We start from the raw sequence: 14,487 nt of genomic DNA, 5'->3' as shown, positions 1-14,487 counted from the left end.
TGGCAGCGGCCATAGAGTAGAGGAATACTAGAGCGTCTCAAGCGGCCCCGCCCCTGGTTCTTTTCCGGTTTCCTAGTCCCAATTTTTTCCGGAAGCCGTCCTTTCTCCTGGGGCGGGACTTCCGGAAGCACAGGGCCGGGAAAAGCCTTCCTGAGGAAGTCGGGTCCTTGGCGTTTTGAGTTTAGCTGAGCGGCTGCTGTTCACACCAGAAATGAGCTGTGCCCTCAGGTACGTCAGCCCCTCCGAGCTTGAGTTTGAGGTGGTTGTAGTGGTTGTGAGGATTAAATGTGAGAAGATCAATTGTATTGAGCGTTAGCATAGGCGGTTTTGCTGATTTTATTTCCACTGTAATTCGTATGCATACATGTTAGAAAATGATCATTTTTACGTGTTGGCGCGCGTAGTCCCAGCTACTCGAGAGGCTGAGTCTGGAGATCTCTTAAGCCCGGAGGCGGAGGTTGCGGTGAGCCGAAATCGCGCCACTGCCCTCCAGCCTGGTGACAGAGCGAGACCCTGTCTCAAAACAAAACAAAAAAATATTTTTAGTGTTTTTTGGAAAAAAAAAAAGCAAGAATAGTTAACAAGCTCTAAAGCAAGAGAGTCTTGGCTCATTTGCTAGCTGCGAGACCTTGACCTCTCAGGGCTTCAGCTTGCTTATCTGTAAAATGTGAGTAATAACAGCAATAACAGAATCCTACTTCAGAAGATATATATCAGCAGCCCTTTGAGTGGCAGTGTCACAGAAGAGGCACCCAGTAAATGGTACAAAATTAAGGAAAATGCAAAATGTTTCAACATATATACAATATAGCTGACGAGGGACATCACAGAGGTAGATGTCCCAATACCAGCTCTTTGAAAAACACACTTAGTCCTCTCTTGTATATCTAATAAGGATTTCTCACCGAAAGCGATTTCATTTATCAAAACAGCTAGAAATATAGAAAGCTCCCCTATAGAGGGACATAATTTACTTGGAATCTCCATTCAAATACAAATTTTTTAAATGAATACTGAAGAATGTCACTTTTATTTAGGAAATAGGAGAGATTCAAGTCATATCAATTCCTACACAGAAATCTTGACACCTGACTTTCCAGGATGAAACATTTTCATGTGCAGACCAGTTTCCTCTTGGTTTCTTCAGTTGAGTCAAAACTACGTGTTCCTCTTTTCCCATATATTTTTGCTCATTAGTGTATTTCTTGAGATGTTTTCATTCAAATATGTAACATTTTTATGGAGGATTACCACCCACTGTGTGAAAACGTTTTGTACTTGAAATAACCATCCCAGTGAGGGTCAGGAAAATGCTTCAAATCTATTTTACACTGTTAGAGTCCTTTACAAACTGAAAAGATGATCATACCACCATCCCCATAAGTATTCAAAATTAAAACAGTAGTTTTTTTTTTTTTTTTAATTTTTTTTGTTTGGTTTTTGGGACAGAGAGTCTTGCTCTGTCTCCAGGCTGGAGTGCAGTGGCGCGATCTTGGCTCACTGCAACCTCTGCCTCCTAGGTTGAAGCAATTCTCCTGCCTCAGCCTCCTGAGTAGCTGGGACTGCAGGTGTGTTCCATCATGCCTGGCTAATTTTTGAATTTTTAGTAGAGTTAGGGTTTCACCATGTTAGCCAGGCTGGTCTCGAACTCCTGACCTCAAGTGAACTGCCTGCATGGGCCTCCCAAAGTGCTGGGATTATAGGTGTGAGCCACCGAGGCCAAAAACAGTAGTTTGTAAAAGCTGCTTAGAGGCTGGGCACTGTGGCTCCTATCTGTAATCCCAGTACTTTGGGAGGCCAAGGCTGGAGAATAGCTTCAGGCTAGTAGTTCAATACCCACACTGTGGCCAGGCATGGTGGTTTATGCCTGTAATCCCAGCACATCGGGAGGCCAAGGCAGGGGGATCACCTGAGGTGGGGAGTTCCAGACCAGCCTGGCCAACATGGTGAAACCCCGTCTCTACTAAAAATTTAAAAGTTAGCTGGATGTGGTGGTGCACACCTGGAATCCCAGCTACTGGGGAGACTGAGGCAGGAGAATCAGTTAGACCCGGGAGGTGGAGGTTGTAGTGAGCCAAGATCACGCCATTGCACTCCATCCTGGGCGACTGAGGGAGACTCCGTCTCAAAAACAAACAAACAAGCTCTGGCAACAACGCGAGACCCCATCTCTACCAAAAAAGACTAAAAACATTTGAAAATAAATAAATAGCCAGACATGGTGGCATACAACTGTTGTCCCAGCTACTCTGGAGGCTGAGACAGGAGGATCGCATGAACCCAGGGTTTTGAAGCTGCAGTGAGCTATGATCATACCACTTTACTCCAGGCTGACTGACAGAGTGAGACGCTCTCTACAAAAAAATTCATTCATTCATTAAAACTGCTTTTAAAAAGTGTAGTGCAATAAAATATTGATTTGTTTTTTCCTGTGATGACTACTTTGATCCTTTTAAATACATATATCAAATTTCAGACACACACAAAAACATTGGTTCCTCTATTTTATGGATGCTCTATGTGCATATCTATCTGTTGGGTAACCTCAGACTACTTACCTCAAAACTATAGGAAGAATCACTTTTGGTCATCTACTTATATAAAATTCTAAGGGCTGGATGGTATTTGGGTTATTTCTAGGGCCCAGTATGCCTTTCTGCACTTACACTGTGGGTCCTATTTTTATTCCTGGTATATGAAGATGACAGCTAGTACGTCTTCAATCTGAGGTTATACTGGAATGCAAATTTCATGAGCCTGGGATTTGTCTATCTGGTTCTCTGTTGTATCATTAGCTCCTAGGACAGAGTCTGGCATGTGGCAAACAAGAAATACTAGGAAATTAGAAACAAGCCAGTAGCTTAGATGAGGTTTTCAATTTACAACTAAGCAGGGTCTAAAATTCAATCAAGACAACAATGACTGTGTTTTCTGAAAGGGATTGGTTTGACTGGCACCTCCAAAAGGGTAGTTCAGAGAGTCGGAAACAGAAAAGTGTCTCTGGACTTGCTGGAGTAGAGGCAGCCTGGCCATTAGGACAGCAGAGAAAGTGGAAATTGAAGTAACAGACTTTCAGAAGTCAGTGACATCAACAATGAATATAATCCAGCCACTTTCTCTTGCTTTGCATCTCTTTTTGTTTTCCGTTTTGTGTATGAACAGCTTGTGGCTTGAAATCACTTTCAGTCCTTTTGTTGCTCACGGCTGTGTTCAGTAAGAATAGTCTGACTCTGCTCCTTGCAGGGGCTGCTGGGTAGCTCAGTGGAAGTAGAACCTCAAACATGGCCCCACTCACAGGTGTGGGACCTGGGTATTGGCTCTGCTGGGGGTACTTTAGTTCATTTCCCATTGTCTTTCCATCTATGTAGATGGTCCACATTCAGTAGTCAGTCTGAGCTTCTTTGACTGGTGGTCAGCCTCCAGGAGGATGAAGTGAAATTGCAGTGCTTCTGAAGAATTAGGCCCAGAAGTCAACATAAGACACAGATAGCAGTCACCTAGATTCAAAGGAAGGAAAATTATATTCTACCTCTTGAGGGGAGAAGTATCCGTGTCACATTGCAAAAGGGCCCTTGGAATGGAAAAGTCCAGGCTTTCTTGGAACCCACTGATTATCCTAGGGGGTCCTAAGAAGAGATGTCTGCCGGGCAGAATAATCTGGCCAATGAATGCTGGTAGCAGTACATTTTCATATGCCTGTAGTTACAGAGGTATAATTTGACTTTCTGCTGTAAGTATGGTTGCCACGAGCTAGTCCACTCATTCTGGCCATCTCTTGGGTGTATTCAGAAATCAGACTTTTATACCTACAAAGCTGGGGCAGTTCCTGGGTTCCCCAAGATCTGGTGATCTGACCAAGAGACACATACTTTGGGGCCCTGTCTGAAATACTCACTGGCCTTCTCCACACAGACATTCATTCACTGATTCATTCGATACACGTGCATGCACATGCGTGCACACACACACACACACACAGGAGTTTCTAGACACTGTTCTAGGATTCTAGATACCGTACTAAGACCTTGATGCACAGAAAGATCAACAAGGTTGTGGGAAGTAGAAAAGTTCCTTTTTAAAATTTCCTTTCTTGTTAAAGAATAACATGCTAATAACTCTTTGTTAAGCCCTATCGTATGTGGCTATGTAGCTATTAGAGATGCCATGCTTACAGGCATTTAGTACATTCTATGTCCTTGTACTTTAACCAAGATATCTGTGCTGGACGTGCTCACAAGCACGTCCCAGCTCTCCATTGCTTTTACCTGTTTAGAAAATTTTTAGGTTATTAGCCAATCAGGTTTTAGTTTACATTGTGAGGTCTGGCTCCAGCCAATGGAGATCAGACGCAGCAGTAAGGACAACCCCAGATGTGTAAGGAATAAATTTGTGTGTTTTCCTTTGTTCTTTGTACTCTGGTGGCACGTTGGCTACCATGGGTGCCCTTCCTGCAGTCCAGGAAGTAAAAATTGTGTTGCTGAAAGATCCTTTGTCCCAGTACTAATTTTTTTTTCTTTTTTTCCTATTAAACCAAAAACAAGCCCAGTACTAATTTTTCTTTGTGGCCTTTATTTCCAACAAAGGTCTTGCTCTCAGAAAGCTCAGAAAGTTGATGTCTTGGGCCCTGGGATGGGGTCCCAGGGCACACAGGAAAATGTTATAATAGAATCAGGTCAGGGATGCTTTTGTCTTTATTGGGTCTTAGGAGTTTCTGGTTTAGATCCCTAGAAACCCAACAACTCCAAACTTGATGGCCACAATGCATCTGAGTGAGAATTGGTTTCTGAAAATAAAGTTATTTTGGGCCGGGTGTGGTGGCTCACGCCTATAATCCCAGCATTGTGGAAGGCTGAGGCAGGTGGATCATCTGAGGTCAGGAGTTCAAGATCAGCCTGGCTAACACGGTGAAACCCTGTCTCTACTAAAAATACAAAAATTAGCCAGACATGGTGGCACGCTCCTGTAGTCCCAGCTACTTGGGAGACTGAGTCAGGAATCACTTGACCCTGAGAGGTGAAGGTTGTAGTGAGCTGAGATGGTGCCACTGCACTCCAGCCTGGGCGACAGAGTGAGACTCTGGGGCGACAGAGTGAGACTCCATATCAAAAAAAAAGAAAGAGTTATTTTGAAACAAATCACATTGTCAGCCAAGAACAGACTACATTGCCCTCAAGTCCCTGAGTGGGTTCTCAAACTGCCTATTTTGACTAAGAACTTTGAAATTCTTTAGCAGGAACTTCCCACCTTACTCTAGCAGCTAGACACTAGCACAACTGTCTCCTTGCTTCTCTCTCCTTTCAGGCGGGCAAAACCCTCTGCTGGTACACACCTGGCTTACGGCCCAACCTCTTATAGAAGACTGCTGACAACACTACTAGGATGAAATAGTTTACCTCATTTCACAGATGAGGAGACCGAGGCTAAAAAAAGCTTCATAACTTGCTGAAGTCTAGTCCATTGACTTAACCATCTTGTAGGCTTAACCAACATGTTGGATTTATTATAGCATGGGGACAGAATTAGGGTCTTTTGGCCTAGCTTTCACATTTAGAAAGGGCCTCAAATCCAGCCCTTTATAGTACTGTATTTCTTTTTTTTTTCTTTTTCTTTTTTTTTTTTCAGGAGGAGCCTTGCTCTGTCACCAGGCTAGAGTGCAGTGGTGCAATCTTGGCTCACTACAACTTCCGACTCCCGGGTTCAAGCAATTCTCCTGCCTCAGGCTCCCGAGTAGCTGGGATTAGAGGCGCACACCACCACGCCCGGCTAATTTTTGGCTTTTTAATAGAGACAAGGTTTCACCATATTGGCCAGAATGGTCTCTATCTCTTGACCTTGTGATCCGCCTGCCTCGGCAGATCCAAAGTGCTGGGATTACAGGCGTAAGGGACTGTGCCTGGCTATGGTACTGTGTTTCTAAATGAGGTTATACTTGGAACCAACCCAAATGCCCATCAATGATAGACTGGATAAAGAAAATGTGGCACATATACACCATGGAATACAATGCAGCCATAAAAAAGGATGAGTTCATGTCCTCTACCGGGACATGGATGAAACTGGAAACCATCATTCTCAGCAAACTGATGCAAGAACAGAAAACCAAACACCACATGGTTTCACTCATAAGTGGGTGTTGAACAATGAGAACACACGGACACAGGGAGGGGAACATCACACACCAGGGCCTGCAGGGTGGGTATCCAAGGGAGCAATAGCAAGGGGATCGGGGAAGGATAGCATTAAGAGAAATACCTAATGAAGATGGCGGGGTGATGAATGCAGCAAACCACCACCATGGCACATATATACCTATGTAACAAACCTGCACAATCTGCACATGTACCCCAGAACTTAAAGTATAATAAATCAATTTAAAAATAATAAAAATTTAAAAAATGAGCTTATACATTGACTCATAGGAATACATTGAGAGAAGTGAATGAAGATGCTTTTCAGACAATTTTAAACTTGTAGGCTGGGCATAATGGCTCATGCCTATAATCCCAGCAGTTTGGGAGGCTGAGGCAGGAGGATCACTTGAGGCCAGGAGTTTTGAGACCATCCTGGGACGCATAGTGAGACCCCCATCTCTACCAAAATAAAAATAAAAAAATAATAAACTTGTGTCGCCTTACTGAATTCCACTGTCTATACGAGGGCCTGTGGCCAAATCCAGGCCGTCACCTATTTTCATGAGTAAAGTTGTATTGGAACACATCCTGGCCTTTGTTTACTTATTGTCAACATCAGCATTGGTGCTGCAGCAGCATACTCAATCGCTGCAACACGCCAGCTGGTTCACAAAGCCTGGACTATTCACTACCTGACCTTTTACAGATGTTTGTGTTCTTATGAAAGAGTAAAAAAGTCTTAATTCAAAGTTTGTTAGGTAAAAAAGTTACAGTCAGTTAAATTTGGTTTTGAAGAAAGAAAAGTATTTTTTGTAAATCTAGTGTAGCCTAAGTGTGCAGTGTTTATGAAGTCTGGAGTTGGCCCGGTGCGGTGGCTCATGCTGTAATCCCAGCACTTTGGGAGGCTGACATGGGAGGATCACTTGAGGTCAGGAGTTTGAGACCAGCCTGGCCAACATGGTGAAACTGTGTCTTTACTGAAAATGCAAAAATTAGCCAGGTGTGGTGGTGGGCACCTGTAATCCCAGCTACTTGGGAGGCTGAGGCAGAGAATCACTTGAACCTGGGAGGCGGAGGTTGCAGTGAGCCAAGATTGCACCACTGCACTCCAGCCTGGGCAATAGAGTGAGACTTAATCTCAAAAAAAAAAAAAGTCTGCAGTCATGTACAGCAATGTCCTAGGCTTTCACATTCACTCATCACTCACTCACTGATGCACCCAGAGTAACTTCCAACCCTGCAAGTTCCATTCATAGTAAGTGCCTTATTCAACTGTTAATTTTTTTTTCTTTTTTTAGATGGAGTCTTGCTCTGTCATCAGGTTAGAGTGCAGTGGCACAATCTCTGCTCACTCTGCAACCTCCATCTGCCAGGTTCAAGCGATTCTCCTGCCTCAGCCTCCCAAGTAGCTGGGATTACAGGTGTGCACCACCATGCCTGGCTAATTTTTGTATTTTTAGTAGAGAGGGGGTTTCACCATGCTGGTCAGGCTGGTCTTGATCTCTTGACCTTGTGATCTGCCCCCTTTGGTCTCCCAAAGTGCTGGGATTACAGGAGTGAACCATCGTGCCCAGTCTGCAATTATGAGATTGAAAAAATTGAGAGATTTCCAGGATGGCAAGATGAGGAAGGGTATTCTAGCCAGAGGGGCTGCATAGAGTCAGGAAAGGTAGGAGTGTACCCAAAAGCGATATGATACACAGCAGTTCACCGAGGCTCCACTTCATTACAGGTTCACTTTCTACACATTTCATGTGTCCAGGTCACCTGCTCCTCCCAGCGCTCTTGAGAGGCGTAGCCTACTACTATTTTCATTGCACAGATGAGAAACTTAGGCCGAAAGGGATTAACTTGCACAAGATTACAAAACTAAGTAATGCAGTTAGCGTGTACACCAGGCGGCTTAGTTACTGAGTTCACGTTCCTCCCAACTCACTGTTTCGCCTCAAACAGTTGCTATTACTGTAGGATGCATTCAGGATGAAGTAGGATGAAGGAGGATCAGCGAGGTGGCTGGCAGTGGGCAAAAGTCACAACAGGAAGGGGCTCGGAGGTTTCCTTTTATCCTTTCATTCTGCGACCCCCCCCTCCAGTTTTCCGGGGTCAGAGGAGGGGGCTCAGAATCAGGTCCCGGAGGAGTGCGATGCGCGTCCGTGGTCACTAGAGGGCGCAAAAGCGCTGGCCCTGGGGAAGCCTGAGCCAGGAGGCAGGATCGCCTGCGAGTTTATTGATTTATTCTCAGGGATCTGGGAATTCTAGAATTCTTCAGTTTAGCACTTTCCACTGACGATATTCTAAAATCATGCACGCAGTCACTGCAGGGCTGAGGGGGACCCTTAAATAACCAGGAATGCCACTCGGGTCACTGTCCACATTTGCCTTCCGGGTTATGGTGCTAACGGTGCCAGATGGTCCCAAAAGGATCAGAGTTTACTGTTTAATTCTTCACTCAAACTGCAGCTCAGGGGTACGTTCTCAGGGGCCTCAGCGTGTGTGTGTGTGTGTGTCTGTATGTGCTGTGTGTGTGTCTGTGTATGTGTGTACATGTGAAGTGTGTGTGTTATATGTGTATGTGTCTGTGTGTGTGAACATGTGTGTGAGTGTGTGTATGTGTATGTGGGATGTGCGTGTATGTGTGTGATTTTGTGTACGTATGTATATGTGTGTGTATGTGTGGGGGGCATGTGTGTATGCATGTGTCTGTGTGTGTGTGTGTGTATGAGTGTGTGTGTGTGTGTCTTTCATTTAATTGGGTTCCTTATGTTATTCACATTTGGGAAATGCCACTGCAGGATCCTGTGCTTGCTAGAGGTATCCTTGGAGTGGGGCCTGGGTGTGTCAAGGTGTCCCATGTGGGGACAGTAATAACGTGGGGTGTCAGGAGCTGTCCAGGGAGGAGAGTGAACGTGGTGCGGCTGGCTTCTGTGGAGACAGTGTGGTGCAGTCAGAGGTTCATGGACTTTGGGATGCTGAACCTGACCCAGAGCAGCCAGGTAACCTTGGGCAAATGTCTTACCACTCTGTGCCTAGCCCTCCAGGATTGCCATGAGGATGAAAGGAGGTAGTAGAGGTAAGGAATGTGCATCTCTCCCTCCTCCTTTTCCCTGTCCTCTCCCTCCCTTCCCAGCCCCCTCTGTTGCTCTGCCTCTTTCCCTCCCTCTCTCCCCTTCCTTTCTCTGTCTCCCTACCTTCCTTCACCTCTCTTCTTTCTCCCTCATTCCTCCTCCCTCTTCTCTCTCTTCCCTTTTCTGTCTTCTCTTCCCTTTCTCTCCTTCCTGTTCTTTCTTTCCTTCTCTCTCCCTCCCTTGCTCCGTCTCTTCTCTCTTTCCTTTTCACTCTCTCCTTCCCTTTCTCTTCCTCCCTTCCTTTCTCTCTCTCCCCTATCTTTCTTTCCTCCTCACTCTCCATCCCCTTTTCTCTCTCCCCATCCCTTTCTCCCATTTTCTCCTTACCTTTCTCTTTTTTTTTTGAGACTGGGTCTCACTCTGTTGCCCAGGCTGGAGTGCAGTGGTGAGATCTCAACTCACTACAACCTCCACCTCCCAAGTTCAAGCGATCCTCCCACCTCAGCCTCCCAAGTAGCTGGGACTAGAGGCTTGCGCCACCACGCCCAGCTAATTTTTGTATTTTTAGTAGAGACGAGGTTTTGCCATGTTGACCAGTCTGGTCTGAAACTCTTTGGCTCAAGTGATCTGCCAACCTCGGCCTCCCAAAGTGCTGGCATTTCAGGTGTGATCCACTATGCCCGGCCCCTTTCTCTCTTCCCCCTCTTTCTCCTTCCCTTGAGCCCTCACTTCCCTTTTTTCCCTTCTCTCTCTCTTTTTCTCTCTTTTCTTCTCTCTCCTACTCAGTCTCTCAATCTCTTCCAGTCTCCCCAGGTTCAGAATGCTTTCCCATTTCTTTTTCTGGCAGTTAACATGCTATATTGTCATCATTTACTTGTTATATGTCTTTCTAGACTGTGGCCTCAATAGGGGCAAAGGACAAGGAGTTTGTATGTGATTCTAAGGGAATGGGAAGTCCCCAGAGGGTATTTGAGTGGGCAATGGAAAGATCGGGTTTTCATTTTCGGAGGATGGTTCTTGCTGCTGTTGGCTGCTGTGTGGAGAGGAGGCAGGGAGGGCATGGGGCACGGAGGGCACAGGGGCACAGCGAGCCTGTAGGGGCCTGCTTGTAGCCTGGACTGAGGTGGGAATGGCAGAGAAGAAGAGAAATTGACAAGTCAGGACCTGGTTTTACATGGAACCCTAAGAGCCTGCCTGATGGATGAGGGGCATAGTCAGGGAAAAGCAATATTCAGGAATCCAGGAGAACTCCCAAGGTTTTGACCTCACCAAGTGGGCTGATGAAGTTGCCTTTTTCGAAGATAGTAAAAGACAGATGGGGAGCAGATTTCGGGTAAAAAGCAAGAGTTCTGTTTTGCACACATCATATTTGGATTGCCAGTTGCAGGTAGATCCAGCATGTGCTCTGTTCCATGCCTGACTCTGGAGTTCTAGGAGAATTTAGGGTTGGGGTTATAAAATTGCGGTTCATTGACATTCAGATGTTGTATGAAGCCCCAGAGCTAGCTGAGATCCCCTGGGGAGAGTATTCTCACATAGTTAAGAAGACGTGACCCAGGCCCAGCCCAGAGACTGTGACATGCCCAATATTGAAACTTAAGCAGAAGAGTTGGAGCGGAGAAAGGAGGCCAAGAAGGAGCCATCAGTGAGTTGTCGGAAAACCAGTAGCACATGGGGTCTCAACATGAAGAAACGAAAGCATTTAAGCAGAGTGAAAATTCTGGCAAACACTGCTGAGATGTCAGATTTCACACGAACACAGGTGGGCAAATCACTACCACTTAGCATGCTCAGCTACTGGTCATGGCCCCCTTCCCCACGCCCATTCCCACCTCAGACAGCACCTCAGAATCCTTTTCAACACAGTGTTCTTTTTTTCTTTTATTAGTTTGTTTTATTTTGGGGATGGAGTCTCATTCTGTCTCCCAGATTGGAGTGCAGTGGTGCAATCTCAGCTCACTGCAACATCCGCCTCCCAGGTTCAAGCCCTTCACCTGCCTCAGCCTCCCAAGTAGCTGGGATCACAGGTACCTGCCACCACACCCGGCTAATTTTTGTAGTTTTGGTAGACATAGGGTTTCGTCATGTTGGCTAGACTGGTCGTGAACCACTGACGTCAGGTGAGCTGCCTGCCTCGGCCTCCCAAAGTGCTGGGATTACAGACGTGATCCACTGCGCACAGCCCATGCATTTATTTCTAATTTTTGCCATTGACAGTGGGGGAAAAATCAACACAGTGTTTCTGGAAACCTCTACTTTTGGATCGAAGATGGGATGTAAATGAGATCTATTTGCCGTTCTTCATATGATCTCATCTCTCAGCTTTCTGGATGAAGACATTGCATCCTATAGAGATATTTACCCTGGCGATACTTCACCACTAGACATCCAGTCTTCACCTTTCAGTCCAGCAGTGTAGTGGTAAGGCCATGTGAAAAGACATATTTGTGTGGCTTCTATGACATTTTTGTGGAATCCTCATGTTGTTAGTCAGAGTTCTCCAGAGAAATAGATAGGATATAAAGATGAAAAGATAGATACATGGACAAATAAAGAGATGATAGATAGATATAAATATATCTAGAAACATAGACAGATGATAATGAGATAGATAGACAGATAGATAGAAATCTTTTATTATTTATTTATTTTTTGGGGATGGAGTCTCTGTTGCCCAGGCTGGAGTGCAATGGCACAATCTTGGCTCACTGCAACCTCAGCCTCCTGGGTTCAAGCAATTCTCCTGCCTCAGCCTCCTGAGTAGCTGGGATTATAGGCATGCACCACCATGCCTGTCTAATTTTTGTATTTTTAGTAGAGATGAGGTTTCGCCATGTTGTCCAGGCAGGTCTCGAACGCCTGACCTCAGGTGATCTACCCGCTTCAGCCTTTCAAAGTGCTGGGATTACAGGCATGAGCCACCGTGCCCAGCCAGATAGATAGAAATCTTTTAATAAATGTTTTTAGGAATTGGCTACAGTGATTGTAGAGACAGACAAGTAAAAAATTTGCAGGGCTGGCTGGCAGGCTGGAGACTCAGAGAAGAGTTGCTATTTGAGGCTGAGGACAGCCTCCTGTCAGCATTCTGTTTTTCTTTGGGAAGGTCAGTCTATTCTTGAAGGTGTTCCAGATAATTGATTGGATAAGGCCCACCCACACTACGGTGAGTTCTCTGCTTTACCCAAAGTCTACTGATCTACATGTTAATGTCGCCTAACAGATCTCTCACAGAAACATCTAGAGTCATGTTTGACCAAATATCTGTCTGCCGTGACCTAGCCAAGTTGACACACAAAATGAACCATCACACGTTGGTTGACGTTGGTTATTTCTAAGAAACTGAGTTAAAAGTGGTCTCGTTTGATGCCGGGACGAGGGGTAGGGGTAGAAAGAGCGAGTGGTGGATGCTGGCTGAGCCTTGCTGAAGAAGCGCTCCTCTGCCTGCCATGGTGAACTTGGCTTTGGTGATTCTAAAGGCCCTGAAAAACTGAGTGCCCTCGTAAAAACAGTAGCAGCTGCAATTTACTGAGCACTTACTATGTACCTTTTACTATTACATCCTGCTAAGTGCTTTTCATGGCTTGTCTTGTTTGAAATTACTCAGCCCCCATCTGGCAGACACAGTGCACAGCCTTGCCCTGCCTGGGGTGAGCTACTTCCGCAGGTTTCTAACCCAGGACATTGGTTGGACACAAGGCTCCTGCCTCTGGGACCCACAAATCTTTCTGCTCCCTCTGCTCCACAGATTGGGGATTGGGAAATGTTTGAAATGTTTTTCTTTTTCTTTCTTTCTTTCTTTTTTTTTTTTTTTGAGACGGAGTCTTGCTCTATTACCAGGCTGGAGTACCGTGGTACAGTCTTGGCTCACTGCAACCTCTGCCTCCAGGGTTCAAGCGGTGATTCCCCTGCCTCAGCCTCCTGAGTAGCTGAGACTACAAGCATGCACCACCATGCCAGCTTAATTTTTTTGTATTTTAGTAGAGACAGGGTTTCACCATTGCCAGGATGGTCTTGATCTCCTGACATTGTGATCCGTCCGCCTCTGCCTCCTAAAGTGCTGGGATTACAGACATAAGCCACTGCGCCTGGCCCTGGGGAATGTTTTTCAAGGGAGGTAAGGAGCAGGAGTTTCTCTTCTCTTTTCTTAGCTTTAACTCAAACTTTTTGTGCTCTTCATTTCCCCAGGGGCTTAGGCTTTTGAAACCAAATCCTGGAAGACATCTTTGTTCTCAGCTCTCTCTTCTGCCTAACCCTCCCCAGAGTGGGCCTAGCTGTTTGATGAGGGAAGGGCACAGGGAGACTTTTCCTGGAAGAAGTTGGTTAATATTTTTAAGACATTACCCCACCTCATTGGTGGCAATCGATCGTGTCAGCTCATCTCCATTTCCTTGCCATATATTTTACCTTCTTTTTTTTTTTTTTTGAGATGGAGTCTTGCTTTGTCGCTGAGGCTGGAGTGCAGTGGTGTGATCTTGGCTCACTGCAACCTCTGCCTCCTGGGTTCAAGTGATTCTTCTACTTCAGCCTCCCGAGTAACTGGGACTATAGGCGCACGGCAACACTCCCGCTAATTTTTGTATTTTTCGTAGAGATGAGGTTTCACCATGCTAGCCAGACTGGTCCCGAACTCCTGACCTCGTGATCCACCCACCTCAGCTTCCCAAAGTGCTGGGATTACAGGCGTGAGCCACTGCGCCTGGCCTATTTTACTTTCTTTTCCCCTCTGCCACCATAATGTCATAAAGGAAGGGAGATGAGTTCAGAACTTTGAATATTCCTGACCATTACTGATTTAAGACAATTCTACAGGCTCCTGTTTTATAAGAGAAAAAAGAATTCAGGGAAGCTTTTCTGGAATGCGGCTTTATGTTCATATTCTACCCACCCCTCTCTCTCTTGCTTCAAAACTAAAGGGAGCTGGTAGCAACCACCCTGCTTTACAGCTCAGCTGGTAGAATGCCTGGACAGCAGCCAGTGGCCTGGGTTCAATCTCCTGATAAGTCATCAATTTCTTTCTCACCCAAAACATCTGGTTTGGGATCCTGAGTTATGAGCTAATATGAAATATAAAAGTTTATAGCATCACATATATAATGCTGTTGATTAGAAACATCAAGAAAAGTAATTGACTGGAAGGGACTTGGTGTGACCAGCTGCTTCAACATCTGGATGGAGTCCAAAGGGCCTGAACTGAATTCCCAATTCATCCATTCGCTCTTGGCTAGCAGTATCTGGTTTGGGATCTTTAAAGATTTGACTCTCCTTCTTGGCGATGGCTTTTTCTCAGCACT

At 45.6% G+C, this 14,487-nt stretch overlaps 1 long non-coding RNA gene across 5 annotated transcripts in view; it reads left to right on the top strand.

The window, feature by feature from the left end:
- Positions 1–136: 136 nt before the first annotated feature.
- LOC135275754 (uncharacterized) overlaps positions 137–14,487 on the top strand; it is a 201,871-nt gene continuing 187,520 nt past the window's right edge. For 4 of the 5 annotated variants that reach the window (XR_010343327.1, XR_010343324.1, XR_010343326.1 and 1 more), the window contains exons 1-2: positions 137–228; positions 11,414–11,617. This is a non-coding gene — a long non-coding RNA (uncharacterized LOC135275754). The remainder of the gene's footprint in view (positions 229–11,413; positions 11,618–14,487) is intronic. The other variant, XR_010343325.1, reaches the window with a different exon arrangement.

The sequence above is a fragment of the Aotus nancymaae genome, unplaced genomic scaffold, assembly GCF_030222135.1.
Source record: "Aotus nancymaae isolate 86718 unplaced genomic scaffold, 86718_ANA_hifiasm-v0.15.2.pri h1tg000018l, whole genome shotgun sequence".
Lineage (NCBI taxonomy): Eukaryota > Metazoa > Chordata > Mammalia > Primates > Aotidae > Aotus > Aotus nancymaae.
This window is presented reverse-complemented; position numbering and strand designations above follow the sequence as displayed.